Raw genomic sequence first — 27,127 nt, 5'->3', positions numbered from 1 at the left:
AATGTATTGTCTTAGGAGGAACAAGATTGCTTCTTCAGAGTGAAATTACAAGACAGCAAACATATTTAGGGGCCAATAAGGAAAGTTACATTTCAAGTCCGAATTACTTCCTAAAGCAAGGATATTATATATGTAGTTATCAAACCTAGGCTATGATTGTCTCTGTGCCTATAGGTCTCCCATTCCATAATTATATTTAAAATTTCTTTTGTAGAGAAGCTGCGGGGTAGTCAGTAACAGCAGCAGATAACATAGTAAGTAAAATCTGTATTTTTTTAAAAAAAAAAGCTTCTTATAATGAAAAAGATAGAAATGAAAGTAGGCAGAAGCTTGCTTTCCACATACCAGAGTTGTTAACATTGTTTTAAGAGAGACGTATTCCAGAAAATGAAAAATGCAGTGGAAAAAGAGTTGAATAGAAACAATATATTTGTTTATTCAGCAGGTATATTGCATTTTTCCCCATCATGTCAGGAGATTGCATTGAACCACTGAACTGTTAAATGGCAACTTCTCAAGCATTTGAAATGCCCGTATCTCAAGAACAGCCCTGGGCTTATGGGAATCTCAGAACAGGTACAACCCTGTATACTGCGTCAAATGAGTGTAGTATTTATAATGTCCTGCCACTTCATTCAACCATATTGTAACTCCCCATTCTTCCCACCGACGTTCTGCACTTCTGGAGTCTGCATACAGATATTTTACCATTCCAACACAAAACGTTCACAGTCCTCCAGAGGTACATTTTCCCCTAACGTATATGACCTTGTTAAGAAAATAGCATCCTAATTGCTTTATATCTTTTCTCTGTGCTATTGCAAGAACATTAAAAACCACCTGGTATGAATCACTCCATTGAGCTATCTAGTTTAGTATGTATTACCTGTCTGAACTGGCAAGAGCTGTACAGGACTTCAGAGTTTTCCTAGTTCTACCTGGAGACACCAGGAACTGAACTGGCATGCAAATCACTGGCTCCCCAATTTAGTAATGGCCCATCCTCTTTTGCATGATTATGATTTTGGAAGGAAGCAACAATAAGACTGTTAAATATGGACAGTAATAGCTAACAGCAATTCTTGGTGTTTTAATGGCAGGAATTTCCCCAATAAATATCCTGTACTTATACTTGTTTTGTGTATTGTGAAGGACTGGAAAATATATGCCCTGATTCAAAGAGGGAAATGAAGAGACCACTTCCTGTTCACTCAGGAAGCCTGCTCTGCTTCTTACTCCCTAGATATCCAACTGAGGAAGAACATTTGAATTCAGCTTACATGCCCAGAATGTCTATGTGATGACTACTATTTCCCAATGCAAAATCAGTGCTAACTCAGATACAGCCAATTAATTATATATTTTCCATCATGCAGGTTTTAAGCCCCTAAAATTTTCTGACATTCATGATCTTGAGAAATGAACCTCTGATTTAAACAACTACTACAACAAAAAGTCTCAAGTTCCTTGTCGGAGTCACAAAACATTCCTCCCATTCACTTTGTGGCTGAAACAATCAAAGCAGGTAACAACAAAATCCACCTCTAATACAACAGAGGACCAATATAAAACAATTCAGAAACAATAATTTAATTCCACCCAAGGAGTTCTTCTTTCCAGCCCTGCAGTTCTAAAGTTATTATTATGTTTAAGATTATTACTAAAATAACTAATTAGATATTTAAAATATCCCAGTAATAGCACTAGAAAAACTGAGAAGTTACTATCAACTAGAGATGGCTGTGTAGATGTTGAACACTGTCTCTGGCCATTGGACCACATGGGAGCATGTGTTCCAATGTGTTGGTGTGATCCTCTAGATCACTGGTTCTTAACCTTGGGTTACTCAGGAGTTTTGGACTGCAACTCCCAGAAGCCTTCACCACCAACTGTGCTGGCTGGGGTTTCTGGGAGTTGCAGTTCAAAAGCATCCGAGTAACAAAGGTTAAGAACCACTGCTCTAGATATTATGCCACATTATTCCACTTGTTACAGACAATCAGCTCATACATTTTCTGTATCTTCTTGCAAATCCTAACAATAGCTCTATTTCCATGTTCAGCGATTCTTTCCACCCAGCCTCACAGACACCTTAGGAAGGAGAGTTTGTAAATTTCATTATTTGCCAGTTGCCTTCAGTCCCTACATTTGGAGAAAGGTGGCACAGAACTGAAACAAAATAGATAAATACATCAGCAATACCTTTATTCATTTCTAAGCTCACAGGAACCTAAGCCACCAGAAAGATTTTTCAGCATATTCAGGTATGAACTCAGTACAAAGTTTGGATTTTAATTTTTGCCAGCATATTCAGGGAGACCTTTTTGGAGCAAAACTTTTTACAGATTACAGATCATTTACTGCATGATAATTTTGTTTGTTTGCTTGCTTGCTTGCTTTGTATACCACCCATCTAGCCACTTGATACTCTGAGCAATGTAGAACAAAAATATAAGACATAAATTCTATAATAGATATAACCACTAGACAATACCACAAATAGAAAAGAGAAAGAAAAGAAAGAAGAAGAAAAATGCATGCTATACTTTTCTTCTCAGGTGCTAAGACAATCAAGATATTTAGTGGTTTCAGATCTTTCTCCTCCTCACTCCTTCAAATCTGCCACTTTTACAGTGGCATGATTGCCCCATTGTCATGTCCAATCCCATATGAACAGCAAACAAGATCAAATTGTCCTTTGTGTGTCTAAAACAATGGATGTCTCTACACAGCAAAGGACGATAAGAGAGACCATTGAGAATATGGGAAAGAGCACATTTTTTATCTCACCTGTGGTTTAATCACAATGAACATTGACCACTTCTGTCATTAGTTCTATTATCTATTCAGTTCATACTAAAAAGTGAATACATGGTTTAGCCACCAGGAGGTGCCATGAGTTTTACTGAATAGATATATTTGCTTCATTGCTTTACCGTGCTTCCCTGGGTAGTCAGATTTAATAAGAGCACCATTAGGACACACATGCAATTTTGTTCCATCCAGAGATTGTGTAGGGAGAAAATTAATGCATCAAATTGGTTCCTATATTTCTCATTTCTATTAGCACTGAGCTATAAACCTAATCTGTCACTGTGGCAAGCCTTCTGGGCATTATAGTACTGAACACAGATATAAACTCAGTAGGTAAAAGAATAGCATTTAAAAAGGAAAAAGATAGAAAGGATGTGTGAGAGTGCTTAAACTTTAGCAAAAATTGCTATGATAAAGTGAATAGTGCTGATCAGTCATGACAGACCAAGGAAATCATGTTGATATTTGTAGAGTTCAGTCAAATGCATGGGTGAGTTAGATAGGAAATAGAATGAACAGAATTTCTTTGACAAAAGTGAATTGAAAAGTTTGTTTTTACAGCCAGTATTCTAATAATGCATTTTTCCTGCTCTGTTAGGAAAAATGTACTCAGCAAACACCTTCCCATATGATGATCTCCAGTGAGCAGGTTCCTGGAAAATCAAATTGCTCACTACAATGTCATATTTCATGTACAAGTGACTAGTGCAAATAAATGCCAACATCACAGATGGAAAATATACCAAAAGTTCTGAAGTTTCACCAGACTGGCTATCCAATTACACAAGGTTGCAAGGTGAATGTGAGGTTCAACTTATTTAGCTTCTAATTCACTAGAAAAGGTGCGAGGCAGAAGCAGCCAAGAACAAAAAGCAGGTACTAAACAACAGAAATTGGAAAGTGTTTTAAAAAAATATGGGCCATGAACTCCAACTTTGAACATAAAGGAGAAAATGAACTCAAGAGTTTGTGGGATAACAGGTGTGCATCTTTAAACCTGAGGAAGAAAACTTTGGCCTTGTTCAACCTCTCCATCTTGCACAAAATGGATGGACAATTTTCCCACTGGTGAGAAAAGTCACTGAATTGCCTTCACAAAAGTGGTGGTGTGTGTGTGTGTGTGTGTGTGTGTGTGTGTGTGTGTGTGTGTGTGTGTGTGTGTGTGTGTGTGTGTGTGTGTGTGTGTGTAGAGCAGCTATCTCACCAAATGCCCTCAGACTTTGTGCTTGACTCTCCAATAGGAATATGACACCAATTTGATTTAGAAATTCTTTCTACGACAGACAGCTTCCCAACTGGTAAAACCTTGGTTTAAGTTTCAGCTTAGAAATTCTCCCACACAGCCACTGTATTCAGATTCCTTGTTCAATATCCCTTGTTATACCTCTACATTCATAGGACTTGCAGTTACCACTAATCTGCCACAGATGGATGTAAACTTGTTGTACAGTATTACATTGTTTCTTTCCTATCTCAGGGAGAAAATAAAACCCTAAAGTGAAGTACTTTGACTTGGACATCTGGCCTAATTTATTTGCATTTGGTAAGAACTTCTCACTCCATAAAGTTTGACCAAGATAAATATTGCTTAAGAAAACATGTCACTATCTCAATGAGTGAATCCTCCCAGAGAAGCCCACATCACTTGGGAAATTTAAAATCAGATCAGAAAAACAGGCTGATAAATGCATATTTGGGAATGGTCCTACCTGGAAAGAGATGAGCGGGATGAACTAATCAGCCATTCACATCCTCACTTCCCTTCTAGTTATTATGAATGGGCCCAAAGCCTTAGCACATCACGGTGGATGACTGGAGGGAGTGAGGGAGGGAGGAAATACCTGAGACATCAAAGCAATTTATATGCTTAATTGTCTGATAATTTCCAAAGTGTAAAATCAATTTGATCTGCAGTTTACAAATGAATTGATTTTGCATAGCAGCCAGCTATTATTTATTAATATCTACCAAAAATACAACACAGTTGTGGTAAACAAAGCAATGCTCACAGAGAGAGAGAGAGAGCACCCAGTGTTATTTCTTTTCTACTTACCAGCACTTTTGCAGTAAAGTCATGATTCTGTGGTGGTTGTGTGTTCTGCAAAGTCCCTCTAAAATCAGTGGGGCTTAACCTTCTATGGGCCTGCTACTCAAAGCTCTTTTCACATCATGCAGGCACATAAACTACAAAGACAATTCAGAAATCTCCCTTGTTGGACTCAAACCTTCCCAATGACAAGTGGAATAGGCTATTGGGAAGCATACATACCAAATCTTTCTTGCTGGTTGGCACAAAGGGAGCACCCATGCAACAGGTCACCTGTAAGGTGGTAATTTATTGCTGGCATCCAGCTCTATCAATGAAAATTGCATGGAGGAATGGAGCTGGTTACCAAGTTATAAAAACCTCCCTTTTAAACTGGCCTTTGATTTATCAATGTCCTGGTACCACTGGAATTTTCAATAGGGGATGATGCAGCATTTTAAAAAATAATAATCAGTTCTTTTATATTTATTTCAATTTGTTTTGACCAGTGATTTTTTACATTGTTTAGGTTTACTTTTATGTTAGTATTAATATCTTTATTATGATTTTAAACATACACATATTTTAGCTGTTGTATGCTGCCTTGAGTCCCATCACTGAAATAAATAAATAAATAAATAAATAAATAAATAAATAAATAAATAAATAAATAAAGAAAGAAAGAAAGAAAGAAAGAAAGAAAGAAAGAAAGAAAGAAAGAAAGAAAGAAAAGAAAGAAAGAAAGAAAGAAAAAGAAAATAGTATACTATTAAAATGATATGGCAAACAGCATTTTTCCAACTAAAACATTTTCCTCCCTGTGAATACAAAGACCTGAGAGTTTGGAATCTGAGAATCCGTGATCCCAGTATTTCATGGTTTGTGTGCATTCAGCACATTGAAAGTAGCCCACTCCATGTAGGTAAATAGCATGAAGGACATTGGAAATAAAAGTGGCATACTTAATTCTGCCCAGCCCTTTTTCATCTATACAACTGTACACTTCAAAAGTACACACTTCATCAGTTTCACATCTAGTGAAAACCACTCTTATGTCGCTTATTGCTTGCCTTACCTTTATTTACATAATTTAAAAAAACACACATCTCATTCAGATAATGTGGCATCTCGGTTATGCACAAAGCAAGGGAAAGGATTGCCTTCATTATTTTCTACCTCCAGGAAAACATTTTTTTTTTCCTTCTGCTTCCCCACACACCCATCCACCACTTTTTGAATTAAATGCAGTAGCAGGGTGATACATCATTTTGAAGTGTAGAGAATGTTGATGTGCAGGAGCCATTGTGACAGAATGCACTGACATTCATCAATACAAACTCAAATGCAGCATTACCCAGTGTAATACCCAATTTGTTAGGATCAGCATGACTGCTAATTCCATGCATAATTACTTGGAAATAAGCTTCACTGAACTCCTTTGTGTTTACTGCTGAGTGCACAGATTTCCCCATTTGGCCAAAATCATGTTGCGTAGTTATGCCAGCAGAAGAAAAATGACATAACACGCCGTGGCAAACTGCTGCTTCCTGGCCAGGGTCCACTTGAATTCCTCCCTGTGCTCCAGTCAAGTGGCCTGGCACATGACCGGGAATCCAAGTGGGGACCCACAAATTAGCATAACTTGCCACTGTGATGTACGCCATTTCCATCCTATTTATAGCAGTACCTGAAATATTTTTTGGCTAGAGTTTTTTTTTTATTTTTTTATTTTTTGCATTCTTATCCTGCTTTTCTTTCAGTAAGCTCAATGGACCATACATGATATTCCTTTCCCCATATCAGCCTCACAACAATCCTGCAAGACAAGTCAATTGGACAGAATGTAATCAGCCTAGTAACCTAGGTTTACTCGCAGAGCTTCATGATGGGGGATCTGAACCGAGGTCTCCAAAGGTTTGGCCCAATACTCAATGGAATTCCCAGCTAGTAACACATATTGAACTTTATCAAGGTGTCTTTAGCTGGCTGAAATGTAACTTTTACCAAGCAAACTGCTGAAGAATTGTTAAGGTCTAATGAACCTTAGCACTTAAACTGCTGGAGTGAAATAGGAACTCTTATCAAAGAAAAGAAACATCCGGCCTCTACTTAATTATTTTCCTGTCCCTTTGACTTTCTGTATGCTGATCTGCACTCCCTTCAGCTACAGTGCTAGTTCCCTCTAATAGAGAATTCGGAACACTGTAAAAACACTGGCATGGACCTGGAGAAGGACTGGGTTGGAGCAGGGATGTTGGCAAGTTTTGGGTCCAAGTCGCAAGCCACAGAAAAAAAGTTTGGGGTCGGGTGGGGATTCTGAGTTGCAAGTTGAGTCCGACTTGACAGCGAGTCCCATGACTTGAGTCTCCATCCTAGTTTATAGTATCTCCAAAAGAACATGTGGCAGGTTGGGCATTAATCTGTGTGCCTTTATTTAAGCAAAGACAAGATTGAGGGGCCAGGTTACATCACCAGTATTTAAAACAAACAAAAAAACCCAGGGCAAAATAAAGGTTTTCAATTGCTGCTAACTGTTACTATTTTGATCAAGACCTAGAATATAGTTTTCCCATCTTGAAAGCAACCAATGACTATCTGCCATGACCTTTCTAAGCTGAAACTTAGTGAGTGAAATGGAAACCACACCTCAGTTCAGAATGTTGGCCTTTTTCCTCAACCTTTCTGCAGGAAGGCTTGGTGAACAATTCGAGAAGATCCGAGCTTGGAGAGCTTCTCCCATCTCTGCCGTTTCGTCTTCTAGGTTTCTCCCAATTTCCACAAACACATCAAGCTTAATGGATGTTAGAGGAGAAATCATGAAGAGGAGGAGAAGCAAATCAGAAACCAAAAGAGTTGGCTAAACTAAAGGGCCCTTGCTAAGCTTATGGCTCCCTCCTCTCCTGACCATGCATGGAATTTTCATTACTATTTACCAATGGAGAGATTCTGGGAAATGAACTTTTTATCTCTACTGTTCAATGCATCCAGAGTAAAAAAATTCTATAATCAAATGAGGGGTGTGAGCATACTGAGTGGTCTGAGAAAAGCTTGCTGCATTTTTAATTAAAAATTAGAAAAACTGTGTTCAGCCAGACAGGGCTTTGATGGTGCAATTGTCCTACCTCTTTCACTGAATATTACAGAGGGTGAAGATTTTTTTCACTTCCCTTTGTAATTTCTCTCATTTATTTTATCTTCTGCCAAAAGAAAAGAAAGAGAAGGGAAGAAATGAGAATACAGAATGGTTACTAACAATATCTGGATTGTTAGGAGCCCTCAGTCTTGAAGCACCCTTGGAAAGAATCCTTCCCACCAATTTCTGTGTGTACTCTTTCTCACACAGACAGACAACAACTTTGGGGGGGGGGGTGCTAAAAAGGTGAAGACCTGGTGGCTGAGAGGATGGGAGCTAAGGGATGATTATCCAGACTGGGGAGACCAATTTAGGTTCAACGTCTGAGGGATCCATCCAATGAAGCAGCAACTGTTGTTATTTAGGCAATTTGCATTATTTATCTTAGACTGCTTGTTGCATTATTTCTGGCTTAATCCCCCCCTCCAATTGGCTGCATTCTCTTTTCTTCCATCACAAAACATCAAGCCCTGTCATGGAAGAGAACAATTTCATGGTTCCTCATTCTCACAAGCAAGGATGAGACAAGCCAGGATTTACAGCCCTACCTGAAATACAGAAAACTGAGCATAACCATCACTCCCCCATATCATTTCTCCACAGCTGCTGGAACACTATTTGGCTGGACCATTTAGAGTTTTCACATGGAATATTTTCAGGCACTAAGCAGTCATCTGTTCACTTCAGATTATATGGAATGAGCCATGAATGCTAAGCAGAATCTTCTGTAAGACACTGTCATTGGACTGCATCCAAAGGTACTCTTGCATCGGCCTGCACAATTTGTGCACTGTAAAGAAGAAGAGCACATTTGGCAGCAGCCTACTGTAGGCATCCTTCAGTTTCGAGAGACTATGGTAACATGCTCTGAATAGAGGTCTTGGAACAGTGTCTAGTGTGGCTGAGAAGGCCAATTTGTGAGTGGCAGTCCCTCCCACACTGAAGACAAATACAATCTGTCCCCTGTCCAGCTCCCTGATTTGGCTGGTTTCGGGACTGCCTCTTTGCCTCAGCCTGCTGGACAAGTGTCTCTTCAAAATGGGAGAGGCTGTGCTGCACCACCTGCCTCCAGGCTGAATGCTCAGATGTCAAGGTTTCCCATCTGTTGAGGTCTATTCCTAAGGCCTTCAGATCCCGCTTGCAGATATCCTTGTATCGCAGCTGTGGTCTCCCTCTGGGGTGCTTTCCCTGCACTAATTCTCCATGCAGGAGATATTTTGGAATCCGACTGTCAGCCATTCTCATGGCAGCCTACTAGGCTCAGTAAACCAACTGTTTCTGCTTCCTGCTTGGAGATGTAAGGAGTGTAATGGTGGTGGCTGACCTATCAATTTACTGGCTGCATTTGACCTAGCTGGTGACATGACAGGTCTAAAATAATGTGTTTACACTGTGGACTAGTTCACCACAAAAGAGGGAGACATGGAAGATGTCTCCCTAAAGAATATGAAGCCTCTGAACACCTTCAGACATCTACTGGGCAATGATAGGGCCATGTCAGATTATCCTTCCACTCTAGAGGCGCACCTAGACTGTTTCTGACATCAATAGAGAAGACAATTAATATAATTATGTTTATAGTAAAATGTATACTCCCTCCTTCTACTACATAAGACTTAAACAGAGTGATTTCCATACTTTTGTCCCTACCAGCTAAGTTTCTTCTTCCACAGATGGAAAAAGGAAAAGGGCCTGTCCCACTAGACGTTAATGAGCAGACAGGACGGGACAGGGAGATGGACAGGCAATTTTGCACCGTTCTGAAACCAAGCCATTTAAATGTTTAAAGTTTATCACCAAACTCTGAATTATAGCCAGAGTCATAATTTTAGCCATTGGACACAATTGAAAATTTTGGTGGACATAACATGGTTGGACAAACAAGTGCCCACCACCAACACAATTGCTACAGCATTTTGGCCCAAATGAAGCTCTTCAAAATCCTATGAAAGCAGATTCATCTGGAAGGCACTGAAGTAATCAGTCTAGAGCCAGAGGTTGGGAGTTTGATTCCCCACTGTGCCTCTTTGACAGGGGCTGGACTCAAGGATCCATAGGGTCCCTTTCAGCTCTGCCGTTCCAAGACGACGATGTTCCTGCTTTCGTATAATTCAGTTTGCGCGTATGTGTTTTGTATACATTTTCCCCACCCCACCCCCCGTTTGGATTAAATTTATGACTTCCAGGTTTGGGCACCTCATTTATGGATTGCAATCCTGCTACCCACTTAATGCTACAGAACATTTGTACCTTATCAGCAAAGCCCAGCAACTGATAAGTGGCTTGCATTAGCGCTCTTGTCCTATTCAATAGTCACTCAATATTCTATTAAAACAAACATGTCACTTTCATCTGTCACACTAATCTCTTCAATATGCTTTGCCTTGGTGGCATATATATTATGTGGTGCAATATAATTGCCACCATAGGTTATTATAAACCATTACCCTGTTTCATTTTTAAATGGCAAGACCATCTGTCTAAATAACAGGCAATGACAACTCTGTAAAAAGCAGGGGAAGATAGGAAGCCTGTCATGAATACCGAAGATGGTGCTTCATTTCACAACCCCAAGTTTTCTTTGGAGTCTAGAGGATTAAAATTGTCTACTGGCGGGGCTGTGAATTTCACATGAGACCCCTCCCCAGATTTTCAGATGTTCTGGAGAAGCCCGTCTTCAAGTCCGACCGCACACAAAGGCCTGTTGCTGAGGATGCTCCAGGGGGCCCATTTTAAGGGCTGCTTGAAGCCTGTGGAATGCCTTCCCTAGGATGGCAGGTTGGCCCCCTCCCTCTTCTCTTTTCCCCCAGTGGGCAGACACCTTATTTTCCAACTGGTTTTGATACCTCTGTGCTATCATAAGATATGCAGTATCCAGATGCTGCTGCCATTTAAAAACATATACAAATAAGATAGCTCAATGAGTTAGGTATCTAGCTGTGGAGCCAGAAAGTTGGGAGTTCATTTTCCCCACTGAGCCTCCCTGACAGGGGCTGCATTCTATGGTCCATAGGGTCCCTTCCAGCTCTGCAGTTCTAAGATGACGATGTCTATATCTGTATCAGTATGAATATAGATAAAGCTTATGTGTGTCTGTTTTTAAATGGCAGCTTTTGCTATTGCTAATCTATCTATTTTTCTTCATAATATCACAGTCCTTTTTAATTCTGTGTGACCATATTGTTTTAATTCATTGTGATGAATTAAATAATAATTTTGTCTCTCGTTTGGGAGAAAGTGGTAAACCAACCAACCAATCAGTCTTGAGGAATGGGTATTGAAACAGCTAAATATATATTCTTAAATAATCTTGGAAATGACTTGGAGAGAAAAAAATAAGATCCAGATTCCAAAAGAAACAAACCTATAATATTCCACCTCTTTCTAAGCATCTATACTGAAGCGACAACGCCATGCTGTTACTGTCCCCCAGTGTAATAGATATATTATTTTCCTTTTCATTTGAGTTTTATTTTCTTCTTTAATGAAGGAAAGATATACTCTTTCCCAGTATTTTATTTTCTTCTTCAGAAAAAAGTCTATTCTTTACCAATTATTTGTCTATTTATTTATTTATGCATAGCCAGAGAAAAGAAACTGGAGTCGGAGTGAAGCCACTGGAATCAAAATAACTTGGTTTCACCAGCATTAACTTCAGTCCCATTGATTTCAGATGTTCTGCTCTAAGCAATTCTGATCTATGCCCTAGCAAGTGTCCTAAAATTACAAATTACAAGGCTTAGATATACAGACAAGAAGAAAGGGCCAACCAATTTAAATGTCCTTGTGAGAACAACCAGAGATAGCTCCAAAGCAGGGAACAGAATTCATGCACTCTGGGTGGAAAAACCCTTGTGATGTACTACAAATGAGAGAGTAAATGTATATTCATACAGAGTTTCCAACCCTTTGAAAGAAAAGCAGGGGAAAGAAGATATACGTGGTTTCAGAGAAACACATTACTGTAGTCTTCTGTATGTGTTTTACAAGCAGTAGCCTATTCATGAAGATCTCTTTTCAAACTAAAGGGGAGTCCCATCAACTATCCATGATATTGAGGTTGGACTGTAGTTCCATGAAAGAAAGTCAGACTTGTTTATGGGCAGGTGTGACATCTCGGCTTGAATCCTGGCTTGTCAGATGTGGCTGAATGAAACTAAGTTCATTGTTGGGAGAAGGAACATGTGAAGCAGCCGAGAGTGTGAAGCAGCCCTGAAAAACAAAATGTTTTTAAGGTGGTGGAAAGGAAGGTTCTGGGCCAGTAAGTGCTCATCTTCATAGGGCATTCTACCTCTAGTTTCAGGCTCTTAAACTTCAGCTCATTTCCAATTGAGAATGCTGACAGTGCAGGAGTGTTTGCAGAGTGCCTTTTAGAAAGCTTTTAAAAGATAACATGCAGAGCTAAATAATTCAAAGGTGTCTTCAGTGCACCTTCATTGTTAACTTATGACTAAAGTGTTTTCTGGACTGCTCACCTGTATAGCAAGTTGTGATTTTTGCACAGGGCCTTGCCAGCACATGGAAATTACTGTTATGTTAAAAAAAAAAACGCAAAGATTTTTAAACCTGTTTCACATGCTGCATTCCACTTAAACAAGATGGAGAGATCAATATATTGAACTTCTTCTTGCCAAAAAAGAAGAAAGGAAGGACCTTAAACACTTAGAGTGCAATAATAAAAAATTAAAAATGGAATAAAACAAAAAAGAAGGGTTAGCAACTTTCTTGTGTAATGCACATTACGGGACCTATCAGGAAAAACAAACCTTAGTTAATTCTTCAGAAACAAGAGTAGTGGTCTGGTGAGATTTTAGAAAAATGAATCACTGGCACGGAAGGTATTTCCAAAATGGATTTGAATCCCATGATGTAATTTAGGCTATTATTTATGCATTTATGTAGATGAGTAGGACTCTCTTTTATTGAAATATCTTGTGCTCCAAATATATGAGGTGTTTTCAAGCCTCACCTAGATGAGTGAGAATTGCCTCAGGTTCATTTGGTTTTGTTTTTATAAAAAAAAATGAAATGTGGAAATTTCTTCATGAACATGATGGGAAGAACTTGATTTCCAATAGAATGTGGGAGAAAGAATAACTGACAGATTCACCTACCCAGGAAGAAGCCTTGAACGTCTAGCTCTTATAACTGGGTGGGTGGTGGTATATGAATACAATTACTCACGCAAAGGTGGAGATAACGAGGGTCCAGCCCCCTGGGGCCGGACTGTACACTCACCATCCGCTGTTGCCACAGGCTCTGCGCTCCCTTCCTATCACTCCAGAGCTCACGGTCTGTGAGCCACTCTTCCACCTGGCAGTGAGGCTCGTCCTCCCACTTCCTGCCAGGTTGAAGAGTGGCTCACAGACCGCGAGCTCTGGAGTGATAGGAAGGGAACGTGGAGCCCGTGGCAACAGCAGAAGGTAAGTGGACGAGCCCCATCTCAACTCCTTCTCTGCATACTTAATTGTGTTTGTCCTATTGCCTTAGGGATGACATTCTCTTTTTTTTTCCCTCTGGGCTCGTCATCTTCAACAGTGACACAGCAAGCACGCAAAATTCAACCCAGTCCTCAGAAGGCACAGCTATACCTATTTACATTGTCCATTGTCCATGGCTGAGAATGTTGAGCTGTTCCTGTGTTCCACTTTCCCTGGTTCCTATTGTTTTGAGAAGATGGTGGGGATTTCTAACACAGGAAGTATTGCAGAGTTTTCAACTTTTGGTTAAATTCCTCTTGAGGCACAGCAGAAGTAAGGGATCCACAGAGCAGAAAGAGCTTCAGTTTCCCCAGAGTAGCCCACCCCTTTTCTTGTTAATTGGCACTTAAAGTGACAATAGCTCATTGTGAGACATTAGTAAGAAGAAATAATTTAAAATGCTTCGTTACATACAGCTTTGAAAAGATCAAACAACAAACTGGCGAACATGATTGTTTTCAGCAATAGGCTTCAACAGACAAAAGGGGGGGGAGCTCTCAGCAAAGAGGAGAGGTTCTCTTTGAAATCGAGACAGGAGGGAACTATTAGTACTGGATTGATTGAGAGTCAGCCCACCCAGAAGGTGCCTCTCAGCCAAACCTACTAAAGATGTGTATCTATTTATTAATTAAATTTATACCCCACCCATCTAGACCGAAGTCTACTCTGGGCGGCTAAGAACAATAGATAGAATAAAAACAATATAATAAAATAAAATAAAAACCAACAGTAGTAATATAGCTCAAGATGGGAAAAATATTCAAGTGATGATGACAGGAGGGAAAGCCTGCCTAAAGAGTCTTAGGTTTGCCTTTGAAAACACCCAGCAATGGAGCCAGAAAGGTCTCTGGGGGTAGACTGTTCCAAAGGCGAGGGGCCACTGCCGAGAAGGCTTGGTTTCTTCTTCTTTCTCTCCAGGACTCCCTCGGTATTAGGCCCTCAGCCGCCCTTCCTGGCTAAAATGAGTGATTTGGGTAAATCTAGGTGGGAAGAGGCGATCCGTTAGATATCGAGGTCCTAAACTGTTTAGGGCTTTTTTTGTCATCATTAATACTTTGAAATCAATGTGGAAACTAACGGGCACCCAATGAAAGGCAGCCAGAGTGGGGGAAATATGCTAATATTTTCTCATCCCAGTGCAAAGTCTGGCTGCCACATTCTGCAACATTTGAAGCTTCCACATCACTCTCAAAGGTATCCCCACATAGAGCGCATTACAGTGGTCTAATCTCGAGACTACAAGCGCATGGACCAGAGTGGTGAGGGCCCCGCCATCAAGATAGTGACACAGCTGGGCAATCCACCTGTGACGGACAGGTCAGTAACCCTCATGCCCATCACAATGGAACCCTGATTTAGCAACCAATGGTTGAACAGAAGGGGCGGAACCAAGAAAATATAAGAAGAGAATGGAAGACAGTTAAAGATCAGTTATGGATATCAGTTAGAGAGATCAGTTAGGGATTTCAGTTAGGGATGTGTTAGAGTTAGGGTTAGGAGTTCAGAGGTCAGAGAAAGAGCTAGATTGTCAAAGTTAGAAGTGAGAATAGTAATAAGTAAATACACAAATTGATTAAATGGTATATAAGTAAACAAAAGAAGACATTTCAATGGTTGTGATTATGAGTAAATAAATAAAGAGCATCTGTAACTTTAATAAAAACTTTCAATAATTGTCAGCTAGTGTTTGAGTCAAATAATTTACATTGTGAATAAAAGAAATCCACTGGTGGCAGCAGAAGAGTGAAAATTAAATGTCATGCCCGAAAGGGAACCTGGGTTGTGTAGAAGAACAAACAGGGGAACTGGGGGTGTGTGACACTACCACAGATGGAAATAGGTGAAGCAAACCACTGACGCCACCTGGGTTTCCGTGGTGAGTGCCAGATCCAGATGGACCCCCCAAGATAGGGACTTAGTCCCTCAAGATGGACCCCCAAGCTGCAAACCTCACTCTTCGCAGTGAGAGTCACTCCCCCAAAAGAAAGGGAGTTTCCCAAACCACCAGTGGAGGGGCCACTCACCCTCAGGACCTCCATCTTGTCCTGGTTCAGCCTCAGTCAATTCTCCTGCATCCATTGCAGTACAGCCTCCAGGCAGCGCTGAAGGGACAGAACGGCATCCACTGTGGTTGGAGAAAAGGAGATGTAGAGCTGGGTGTCATCAGCGTACTGATGGCACGAAGCCCCACACCCCCTGATGACCTCACCCAGCGGCCTCATATAGATATTAAACAGCATTGGGGAGATAATCGAGCCCTGCAGAACCCCACAATTGAAGGTCCACAGGGCTGAAACACACTCCCCAAGCTGTACTGTACTGAGATATTAGTAGGGGGCCCAACATTTAGACCAATTCCGGATAGATTGCAAACTATACAGAAAAGCTCCACCTGCTGATTTGAAGCTTCGCTTATCCAGACAGCAAAGTGAGCTCAACTAGCAGCCCTCACCTTAGAAAGGTAGTGGTTTGCCGCGATCCTAACAGCTTTCCGATTATAATCTTTCCGGTTCCGTCTCCAAATGAACTCTAGGCTTTTCCTGTTTTGCTTCCTGGTTAAACCAGGGCACTGGCCGAGGTCTGCAACAGAGAGGATGTTTAGGAGCAATTGTGTCAACAGCCTTGGTGTCGGCAGCAAACCAGCCATCAACCGGAGCCTTGACAGGAGCGCCAGTCAGATCAGCCAGAATCCCTCTCATGGAGTCCTGGAATGCTGTAGGATCCAGTAGCCTTCGAGGGTGGACCATTAAAATAGGTCTTTGTTCCCTGCAGGGATGGAGAGCCACTGAGAGGTTACATTTTATTAGGTGGTTATCTGACCATGACAAGGGAACTGACACAAGGTCAGTTACCATCAGACCACACTCACTCTGCTCAGTGCAGAACACCAGGTCTAGCACGTGGCCACCCACATGGATGGGGCCATTAACATGTTTGGACATGTCCAAGGAAGCCATGGTTTCCAAGAACTCAACAGCCAGACTGGAAACCTCTGCCTCCGCATGGATGTTGAAATCACCCAAGACCAAAAGCCTCCAGGATTCCAACAGTGCTGCAGAGACAACGTCCACCAGCTCTGCAAATGGCTGGGTCAGGTGGAACGTGGTAACCCAGCAAGATCCCAATACCATCCCTGGCCCCAATCGACACGTGGAGGGCCTCCAGACCTGGCTTCACCACCATAGAGCACCTAACAACCTCCAGAGTATTTCAATAAACAATGGCTACTTCCCCAACCCCACCCCTCCAGTCTACCCTGGTGTTGGACTGCATAACCAGGAGGACAGGCAAGAGTCAGGGGAACACCCCCTTTGCCTCCCATCCAAGTTTCAATTATGCATGCCAGGTCTGCATCCTCCTCCAGAATAAGATAGCATGAGAGGTTGTAAAAATTCCAACAGGAAGCACTTATACATGTTTGTAGATTAAAATATAGTCACGCTCATCGGCTGGATCCTGTCAACAGCTGCAAAGATCTTGCTCTGTGGACCTCCAGAATAAGAAACATTCCTCTCCCAGGTGCTGCTTACCAAACCACATTACTTTTTTAAAAGCACTGCCCTTTCCCCTCTCCATTATCAGATCCATCCAGCCGTTAGCCAAAATAACAGAAGGGCTAGAAAATGGATATATGTTTATGCTGGAGGGAATATTTTTTGCAGTACAATTGAAAGCCATCAGGACCTGCAAACTTTCTAGATCACATCTTTGCCCATCGCCTTACAGCAGCAAACACACGATGGGCCCTTAATAAATGCTGGTTCATAGTTTAGCATTCCTTTCCAATACAGAGCAATGACTTCCAGAAATCCTAAGTACAAATGCAACATGAAGATTTCTTAGCCACCTACTAACTGCTTTAATTTAAGAACCATAAATTCCTTACTGATAAATGAGAGAATTTCTGCACATGAAAAGAATTGTATGGCATAATACTGGAATTATCTTCACAGACAAGTTTTTTTCATGAGGGATTCGGGACTGGAAGCTGCCCCTCCCCCTCCATTTATCTCTGTGCTGACTCAGGTACATTCTCATGTTTTTCATTCATATACACGTCTCGTTCCAAGTGCAGCCTATAGATAAGAGTCAGCAACAAAAACTATGGGGGATATCTTGAAGAAACAGGACTTGCCTAATTAATTGGCAGCCCTCCTTCTGTTTAAACTTCTCACCAGAGATGGTGAAAAACAACTGGTGCTTTTCCTTTTTTGCTATCTTCCAGTGTTTCTTATGTGTTGTCATTAGAGACGACTTTATAAAAATCCAACACTCTGCTATAACAGGGATTGGAATGATCCACTTTGGTCTAATTTTTATTGCATCCTCCCAAACTATGAGGTAGACTTTCAATCTATCTGTATGGAAGGCAATAGTAAAGTAAAATAAATGGCTTACTTTCATTATTCCTCCTTCACAAATAGTAAGAACTGCTACATGTCAAAATATTTACAGCATCGAACAAGGTACATTCTACAATAAAGAAGGATACTTCAGAAAATTCATGTCTTTAATCTCAGATATCCAGCAACTGGCTTGATAGTGCAATAACTGTTTAATAAATGAATTATAGTCTGATAGCCAGTCCTAGACAAGTGACTAGACAGTGTGCCTTGTTTGATGCCTGATCCCTGCCAAATTTAATTATGTATAATGATAGAAATTAAGACTCCCCCTTTAAAAAGGAAGGAAGGAAGGAAGGAAGGAAGGAAGGAAGGAAGGAAGGAAGGAAGGAAGGAAGGAAGGAAGACCAGCTGCAGAATATGGATCAATTGCATTGAGTTTGGTAACTCTTTAGTCCTGGTTTAAATCTGACAATGGGCCTGGTGAGACAACAACAACCAAAAAAAAAGGCTTTGACCTGTGTTAAGAACCATGCTGAGTTTCACATTCACACAATGAGTTCTGAAGTGAGTATTTATTTTCCCCTGACTTGTTTCATTTTCTTAGGAAGTAAGTTAAAATAAATGGCCACCAGAGAGCTGTTTATTTTAGCACATTGTATTCTTAATTGATTTAACCAGTTGTGAACTTTACAGCCAGTTTTAAAAGGGAGGCTCTCCATGTGTATCCGATTTAAGACAACCAGGTGGAGCTCTAATGAGATTTTTCTCTGTAACCTCCCAAATTGGCACTTTAACAGGAAAAGTAGGAATATGGGAAACAGCTCAAAAACCATGTGACTTGAGTCAGCTTAAAATTAAAATTGTGGATGTTTTTGAAATGTAGACAAACTCAGTGGTGAGTTCAAACAGCTTCTCATTTTGAAGCTTGTTGTCTGAAGTAATCCTCTGCATTTCTGCCTAATCTAATTCTCAGCAACATGGAGTCAAATGCCAATGTGAACATTTTGAAGGAAAAGTAAGTAAAGGAATGAAACAGAGGAAAATAAGTGGAGTTGAGTTTTCTGTTTACTACTTGTATAAAATCTTTTATTATGTTTAATAATTCAAATTTACAATGTCATATTGAACATATTTCATTCAGAAGTAACCTTTTTTTGTTTCCTAGGGCTTTCTCCCAAGAAAGGTGATAGGATGTAACCTAAATTACTGAACCCAGTCTATCAGATAACACAGCAAGATTACATGTTGTTATAACAAAAGGTCATGGGTACATTTAATGGAATCCATTCATTTTATAATAACTTTCACGTTGACTTTCTTGGCCAGGCATATGTTTCTCAATGAATTAAGGTCACATTAATTATGTTGGTTTTTAAGTAATGGGTAAATATGTACAACTAAAAAAGCAGGCATTTCTCTGAAGACTTACACTACTGAAGTCACTCAGACTTGCAGTCCCCCAGCATTTTCTCTCCTAGAATTTCCATCCTGCATGCATCTCAAAAGTTTAAATGTAGAATGTAAAAAACATTGTTTTTTGTCCTCCACTATGATGTACTAAGGGAAGTCTGGAATCAGAGGCATGGGACCATGAAAGATTTGTGAAAGCTTAGCCATTTTCCAGATTTCTTGGCCAAAGTATTTCTTACATAAGAACGCAAGAACATAAGAAGGGTCCTGCTGGATCAGGCCAAGGGCCCATCTAGTCCAGCTTCCTGTATGTCACAGTGGCCCCACCAGATGCTTCTGGGAGCACACAAGACAACTAGATAGCTGTCTCCTGATACCATTTCCCTGCATCTGGCATTTGGAGGTACCTTCCTTTGAAGCCTGGAGATTATAAATCCTCATCATGGATTGTAACCTGCAATGGACCTTTCCTCCATGATTCTGTCCAATCCTCTTTTAAAAGCATCTAAGCCAGAGGCCATCACCACATCCTGTAGCAAGGAGTTCCACAAACTAACAATATACTGGGTAAAGAAATATTTTCTTTTGTTTGTTCTCACTCTCCCAACACTCAATTGGAGTGGATGTCTTCTGGTTCTGGTACTGTGTGAGAGAGAAAAGCACTTCCCTCTCTCCACTTGATCCATCCTCTGCATAATTTTATATGTCTCAATTATGTCCCCCCCTCAGGCACCTTTTCTCTAGACTAAAGAGCCCCAAACGCTGTAGGCTTTCCTCATACAGGAGGTGCCCCAGCCCAGTCATCGTTTTAGTTGCTCTCTTCAGCACCTTTTCCAGTTCCACTATGTCTTTTGAGGTGCAGTGACCAGAACTGTACACAATACTCCATGTGCAGCCTTACCAGCATTTTGTACAATGGCATTATAATATTGGCTGTTTTATTTTCAAGCCCATTTTTAATGATACCAATTGGCCTTCTTCACTGCCACCGCACACTGGGTTGACACTTTCATCGACCTGTCCATCAGCACACCAAGATCTCTTCCCTGATCCATCACAGACAGCTCAGAACCATTTTTATTTTTTGCCCCAATGTGCATTACTCTACATTTTCTTATATTGGAACACATTTGCCATTTTGTTGCCCATTCTCCCAGCTTGGGGATATCTTTCTGGAGCTCTTCACAATCACTTCTGCTCTTCACCACCTGGAAAGGTTTCGTGTCATCTGCAAACTTGGCCGCCTTACTGCTTATCCCTGTCTCCAGGTCATTTATGAACAGGTTGAAAAGCACTGGTCCCAGGACAGATGCCTCGGGCACAATGCTTTTCACCTGTCACCATTGTGAAAATTGCCCATTGACACCCACTCTCTGTTTCCTGCTTCTCAACCAATTCTCAGTCCATAAGAGGACCTGCCCTCTTATCCCCGGACTGTGGAACTTTCTCAGCAGTCTTTGGTGAGGGACCATGTCAAACACCTTCTGAAAATCCAGATAGACAATATCCACTGGTTCACCCACATCCATGTGCCTGTTGACCTTTTCAAAGAATTCAAAGAACCTATGCAAATGGTACAACTTTTGGAAGCAAACTGCCGCATAGTAAGAATGAATGTACAATTCAGTACACAACAGACAATATCTATAGTGATTTCTTAACTTTGAACAATTCCTCTCCGAACATTATACCATTTATGTATTTATTTGTTTGTTTGTTTGTTTGTTTGTTTGTTTGGACCAGAGTGGTAAGAACCCCAACATCAAGATAGGGATGCAGCTGGGCAATCTGCCACAGGTGGAAATAGGCGGAGCGGACCACTGACGCTACCTGGGTTTCCATGGTGAGCACTGGATCCAGATGGAACCCCCAAGATAGGGACTTAGTCCCCCAAGATGAACCCCCAAGCTGCAAACCTCACTCTTCATGGTGAGAGTCACTCCCCCAAAAGAGAAGGAGTTTCCCAAAACACCAATTGAGGGACCACCCACCCTCAGGACCTCCATCTTGTCCGAGTTCAGCCTCAGTCAATTCTCCTGCATCCATTGCAGTACAGCCTGCAGGCAGCGCTGAAGGGACAGAACAGCATTCACTGTGGTTGGAGAAAAGGAGATGTAGAGCTGGGTGTCATCCAGCGGCCACAGATAGATATTAAATAGCATTGGAGAGATAATCAAGCTATGGAACCCCACAATTGAGATTCCTCATGGCCGAAACACACTCCCCAAGCTGTACTCTCTGAAGATGGTCCTCCAAGAAGGATCGGAGCTAGGCAAGCACCAGACCACCATTCCCAACCCAGGGGGATACCGTGGTCGATGATATCAAAGGCGGCTGAAATAGCAAGGAAGACCAACAAAGACATTTTGCCCCATCAGCCTCACTCAGCAGGTCATCAAACAGGGTGACCAATGCCATTTCTGTACTGTGGTGCAGCCTGAAGTCCAACTGGAATGGATCCAGGGCATTGGTTTCATTCAAAGGATCACCACTACACACTCACAAGTATTAACACTACTTTACAGAGAAGAGAACCTATTTTAGAGAGACAGATTCCCAGGCCTAAAGGCAACAGTGGTATCCCTTCCCCCCCCCTCCTTTCTCTTTTTCCCCCACTTCTCACTTCTTTTTCACTCTCTCTCTAACTCTCTATCTCTTTCTCAACCCCCCTGAAAACTTGCCCCATGCATCAGTGTGGCTTAGAAAAAGAACATCCATTAGAGTTGCTCCTTCTTGATAACCTCTGGTTCTGGTTCTGCATCTTTTATGTATGCAAGATGAGACACATGTAGAGGGACACATGATAATACTTAATTGCAAGGAAAGCACTGCACTAGTCATTTGTTCTCCTCTATTTGGCTCCTTGCTCTCTGTTGAATTAATACTTAATTTATACAGGAAAATACAAAATGCAAAAAATCACCTAGGGGTTGTGTTCTATTATCTATCAAGCCATTGAAGTAAATATGAGATTATTTATTTGAAAGTTCATTTGAATCTCAGGTAGACGTAACAGAAAGCTTTCTCCATAACAGCATGGATCTAATTAGGTTTAAGAATGAAGACAGTGGTTTCTCAATTAACCAAATAGGACAGCATTCGAATTGTCTGGAATGTGTAAGTCTTGGGATCAAAACAATTGCTTTTTCATGAAACATTTGTATAGGCAAGGTTCCCAATGGAACTCATTATTTGACTAGGAGAAGAAGACTAACATAACATGTAATGATCAAATGCAGCATTTGCACTTTAAGAATGGATGGACGGAGTACAGATAAGATGAAGACCCCAAAGCAGAGGTTTTATTGTACTAGAAACAGCTGTGCACAAGTAATACTGAAAACAGAAATGGAAAGTTGCAGAGATCCAAAATAAATAGCCAGCCACATCTGGTCACTAAGTTTACAAAAGGTACCTTTTGAAACTAGAATTCCCAGAATCTCCAAGCAGCATGGCTACAGGCTGGGGTCTTCTAGGAGTCATTGTCCAAAATGGTAACTTTTCCAAGCTGTGCTTCATATAATCCTCAGTAGAACTGACAGCTTACCCAAGTAATATTTTGTGTGTCTAGTGCAGTTCAATGAATATTTTCATTGCATACAGGCAGTAGAACTCTGCTTCTCAGGTTTTTCTAATCAGCCCATTCACACCCAGTAAAGACTGAGGAGACTAATTGGACAGGGTGAAGTGACAGCCATCCTACACACTTCATGGTTCCCGCCCTGAAAACATGCTCTGGAGAGTGAAGGAACCTTCCAGAATATATTTGGGAGGTTCATGAACGGCAGAAGGGAGGAGAGGAGAGTAAGTTCTTTTTATGTTCACACATTGGATTATTTTTTTACACACAGTACCTATACAAACACGGAGACATACAGAAATATGAACAAAAAGAAAAGGTTGGTAAAGAACTCTCCACCACCCTGATACTAGACCTAAAGTGTGACTACACAGCAAGGGAAATGCAAATTCACTTGCTGTGAAGTTGCATTGGGAATTCATGTCTGTTTGATTCAAATGGCCACACAGAGGGAGACAAAAGCCTTTTTTGCTGCTTGTTTACAGCTCTATTGAAGTTCTGTAGGAGGCATAGGTAAAAAAGAGCTGCCTTAACCTGCAACAAGAAAAAGAGTCATACACGTGGAAAGAAGAGAAACAGCAGCAGCAGAAGTTTTGGCTGTGGAGTGAGGCTTTGTTGGAGAGAGTGTGTGCTGTTGCAGCAGCTTTTCCGCTTTGTGCATGTATGTGTCTCTGTGTGCATCTGGCTCATCCCCTTGCCAGAGGTAAGAGGCAAGGTACTTGAAGGAGCAAAGCACCACTTTGTGCATATGTGTGTGTGCAACTCATCTTCCTTTTCTGTGTTGGTTCAAGTGATCACATATCTGAACCAATGTGAATGGATCAGTTTTTTTAATAAGAGAAGCCCCAGCAACAGAGGGGAAACTATGGACTGTGGGGGGGCACTTCAGGCTGATTTGCATTTCTCTTTTCATTGTATGATCACAATGTTTGCTCTAAACCAAGATTCCCTCCAAGCTGGAAGTGTGCGACTCCACCTCCCTCTGCACTCCCTCCTCCGCAGAGTGATCATGTTGGTTCTGGTTGCAATGGCACCCTAGGTGCGAGGGGCAGAGTCACAAGTGCACACGCAGGAGTGAAGCCACGTGCGAGAAAGAGGTGGATCTGAAAATTAGAGGGTACGTTGCTCCAAGCCCATAGTATTTCCCACCTTTTTTAAAAAAAAAATCAGTGTGGTTGCCTTAAATCACCAAGTGGGTCAAGCACAACCAATGCATTGCATGAAGATGCAGTTTAATGAATAAACTGTTGGTTTACCTGAAGAAAGCAATATGCTTCTGTTTTTTCATTTTGCATGGGGTGTCTCGTTTTAAACCTCTCTCCAAACTTGATACATCAAAGACAAGGACCAACTTCACTATGTGTGATAAGAACTATGACTCTCTGATCGCTTGTCCTGGCAACAATGCTAACGATATAATAAATGCATGTTTGGTCAGTCCTCTCACTATGGATACAGAATGCACAATGCTACTTCTTTTTATTCTACTGTTGTTATTTTACCTGATAATGCAAGTTCTGGCAGGACTTTAGTTATGTATTCAGATTCGAAATTCAGCAAACATACACACACATACACATATGCATATGCATAAATACACATACACACGTATATCTATCTGAATGACATACTTCAAACTGATGACAGAGATAAAGATTAATGTGAACTTTGAGAAAATGACATAGATCCATAATTCCAGTACTTTGGCTTCACCCTCCAAAATCTGATTTACTGATGGCAATCTATTCTCACCAAGGGAATATTCCCAGAATATTAATGCATCTTTACAAATATTCTAATGTTCTGCAGAATTTGTGTTTGTAATGTCTAAGGCTGTCTTTCTTTCTTCACACAGATGCATACAGACATGCCAATACAGAGAATATTTAACCAGTTTTTTACTATACAGTATATCTAAGACCAGATGCATTCTTGAGAGGACATTTTCTCTTACCTTCAGATTCCCCTAAACATGTACTTAGTTTTTGAGATATTCTAAAACAATGAGGTTTTGCTAAAGAAAACATAAATCCATAAGTGCAAAATGTACATGTTATATATAAAATTTTGTTTTGCTCTGCAATTTTTAATTTTAAATGCATAGGTGAAAAATCAACACATTATTTTGACTATATCTAGCTCAAATAGCGAGCCATGTTATGGCAATAGTATTTTAAAGGGCTAAGTGCAGAAGTGACATAAGGCTCTTCACATACATTGATCGGGCCCCTGCTGAGCCAGTGCTTCAGCTCGCCTTTGCCTCCCTCCCCGGATGATGCGGGACTCTTAGTTTCTCGAGAACGGCTGGGGTGAGAGGGCAGAGCATCAGGTTATTTAAGGATGTCCCCCCCTCTGGGTAGTTTTAAGGGGATAAATACAAGAGACTTACTTTGACCAAAGTGCCAAGAATGCCTCACTTGATCAGCAGCCCATTAACCCAGAGCTTGCGAGGGTCAGGTAAGCAGGAGATGGCCGAGGTGTGCCGTGACCTCTCGGATCCGCAGCAGTTAGTTTGGACGATTTGGAGCAGCTCGGGGTGCGTGCAGTGCAGCTGTTAGGCCCAGTGGCCGTTGGCACTTCAATCTCTCCCCCCCCCCTCGCACCATTCTGCTTACTCCAGGGATTGGAGTTTACAGCATCTGGGTGGTGCTTCATGCGAATAGCCCCACCGGTTTGGTGGTTTGGTGATGTAGCTGAGGCCACGAGGCACTGGATTTGAATGGTTAGATCAAGGATATAAATAGGATAAGTAATAAATAGATAATAAAATAAATAATTGATTTTTAAAAAGAATAATAAAATAAATAATAGAATCAATTAGAAATTAATATATATAAATAATTCTTTCAGGTATAGATAGCTTGTAGGCTCAATTAATTAATTTGAGCCTGGCAATTAATTATTAGGGGCTTCTGGAGTAGCATTAAAATTAATTAGAATTTCATAAATTAGAAAGCAGCCAACAACTGTTTCACTAAAAAGCCACCATCACATATTTCAAAGTTAGGGGACAGGACCAGGGCTGTTTGTTTAAGCATGGAGATAGTTCGCCATTAACAACGTACCAGTTCTGGAAGTTGACAAGGTTGGCGTGCAGGGACTTGCAAATTTGGTTCTTGGTGATTTTCTGAGTCTCTCTATGCCAATACTCTTCACCAAGACATCCCTCTACATTATTTAGATTCCCTGGCTTTTTGTAAAAACTAGACTCTCCCTCTCTTCCCTCCACCTCCCCCCCCCCGTTCTATATAGAAAACTGCCAAATTCTGGAAATGTAAACATCTTGCACGGTTTCATGTTACTTCTACTTTTTCCAGTCAAATCCTATGCAGGAAAGAGGCACTGTTTGTGCAGGGATGGTAATAACTCTGCATAGCTTGGCAATTTTTTTGGGGGGGGAGAGGACACCACAAAAACTGCAAGATAACCCATAAAATTTCCCACAGGATTCTCAGAGGAAAACGTTCCACAGAGAAATCTTGTGACAAAGAAAAAAGAGCAATCTTTCTCCCCACCACAACTTCCAAAAGAGAAGGAATTGATCAGGGAACCACGTCCCTCCCAAATCCTCTCAAAATCCCACCCTTTAAGGGCAATATCCCACATTCATAAACTGGACATTTGGCTAAAGAATCAAATCTTTTCCTATTGTCTCCCACACAGAGACACAGGTACCATGTATCATCATTCTGACATCATTGTCAACTAGTTGTGAGCTGCAGATTCACCTTGTTTGTATTACCCTTTCTATCTCCAAGAACTCTAAATTCTTTCATGCTTTCCTTGAAATGATTTCTTATCAGCCTTCAGTAATTTTCTCATAACATATGTGTGCCATTAAAATAGGGAGTTCATATGCAAGAGTTGAAGTCTCAAGGCTCAAAATCTAAAATCTGCTGCAAACGCTAGAGTTGAACTATTTGATCTCAAAATTAAATATATGCAGCAAACTTGTACAGGATTTTGCTACCTGCAGAAAACAAGCAGAAATAATGCCAATTAATGTAAAAATGATGGCGAGTGATGGGAAAATTCTCAGTGAGTTGAGTTATAAAATGTCTCAGAGAACCAAAGTCTATCCCTCAAATAGGAAAATGTAGGTTCATTTATTCCCACTCCTAATTCAGAGTCAAATCAAACACTACAATACTCATAACACCGTCACAGAGATTGAGCACAAAAAAACTGGATCTCTTTCCAAATCCACAGCTTTGATTAAGCTCCCCCTGTGCATTCAGGACTGGATGCACTTGTGGCAACAGTATATGAGAGAAGGTCGCTCTTCTCCCTCCATTTAGTGAGAGGCTGCAATATGACAGTTTCCTAAATGGCTCATAA

At 40.9% G+C, this 27,127-nt stretch overlaps 1 protein-coding gene and 1 long non-coding RNA gene across 2 annotated transcripts in view; both read right to left on the bottom strand.

The window, feature by feature from the left end:
• The window catches only part of DPP10 (dipeptidyl peptidase like 10), a 784,532-nt gene that overhangs the window by 711,144 nt on the left and 46,261 nt on the right, over positions 1-27,127 (bottom strand). The window lies entirely within an intron of this gene.
• LOC144583448 (uncharacterized) lies at positions 12,072-15,553 on the bottom strand. The gene is made up of 2 exons (XR_013537214.1): positions 15,478-15,553; positions 12,072-12,185 (listed from the first exon to the last, which is right to left on the bottom strand). It is a non-coding gene; the product is annotated as an uncharacterized LOC144583448 (long non-coding RNA).

This window comes from Pogona vitticeps, chromosome 1 (assembly GCF_051106095.1).
Source record: "Pogona vitticeps strain Pit_001003342236 chromosome 1, PviZW2.1, whole genome shotgun sequence".
NCBI classification, from domain to species: Eukaryota; Metazoa; Chordata; class Lepidosauria; order Squamata; family Agamidae; genus Pogona; species Pogona vitticeps.
Note: the sequence above shows the minus strand (reverse complement) of the source record. Positions and strands in the feature narration are given on the sequence as shown.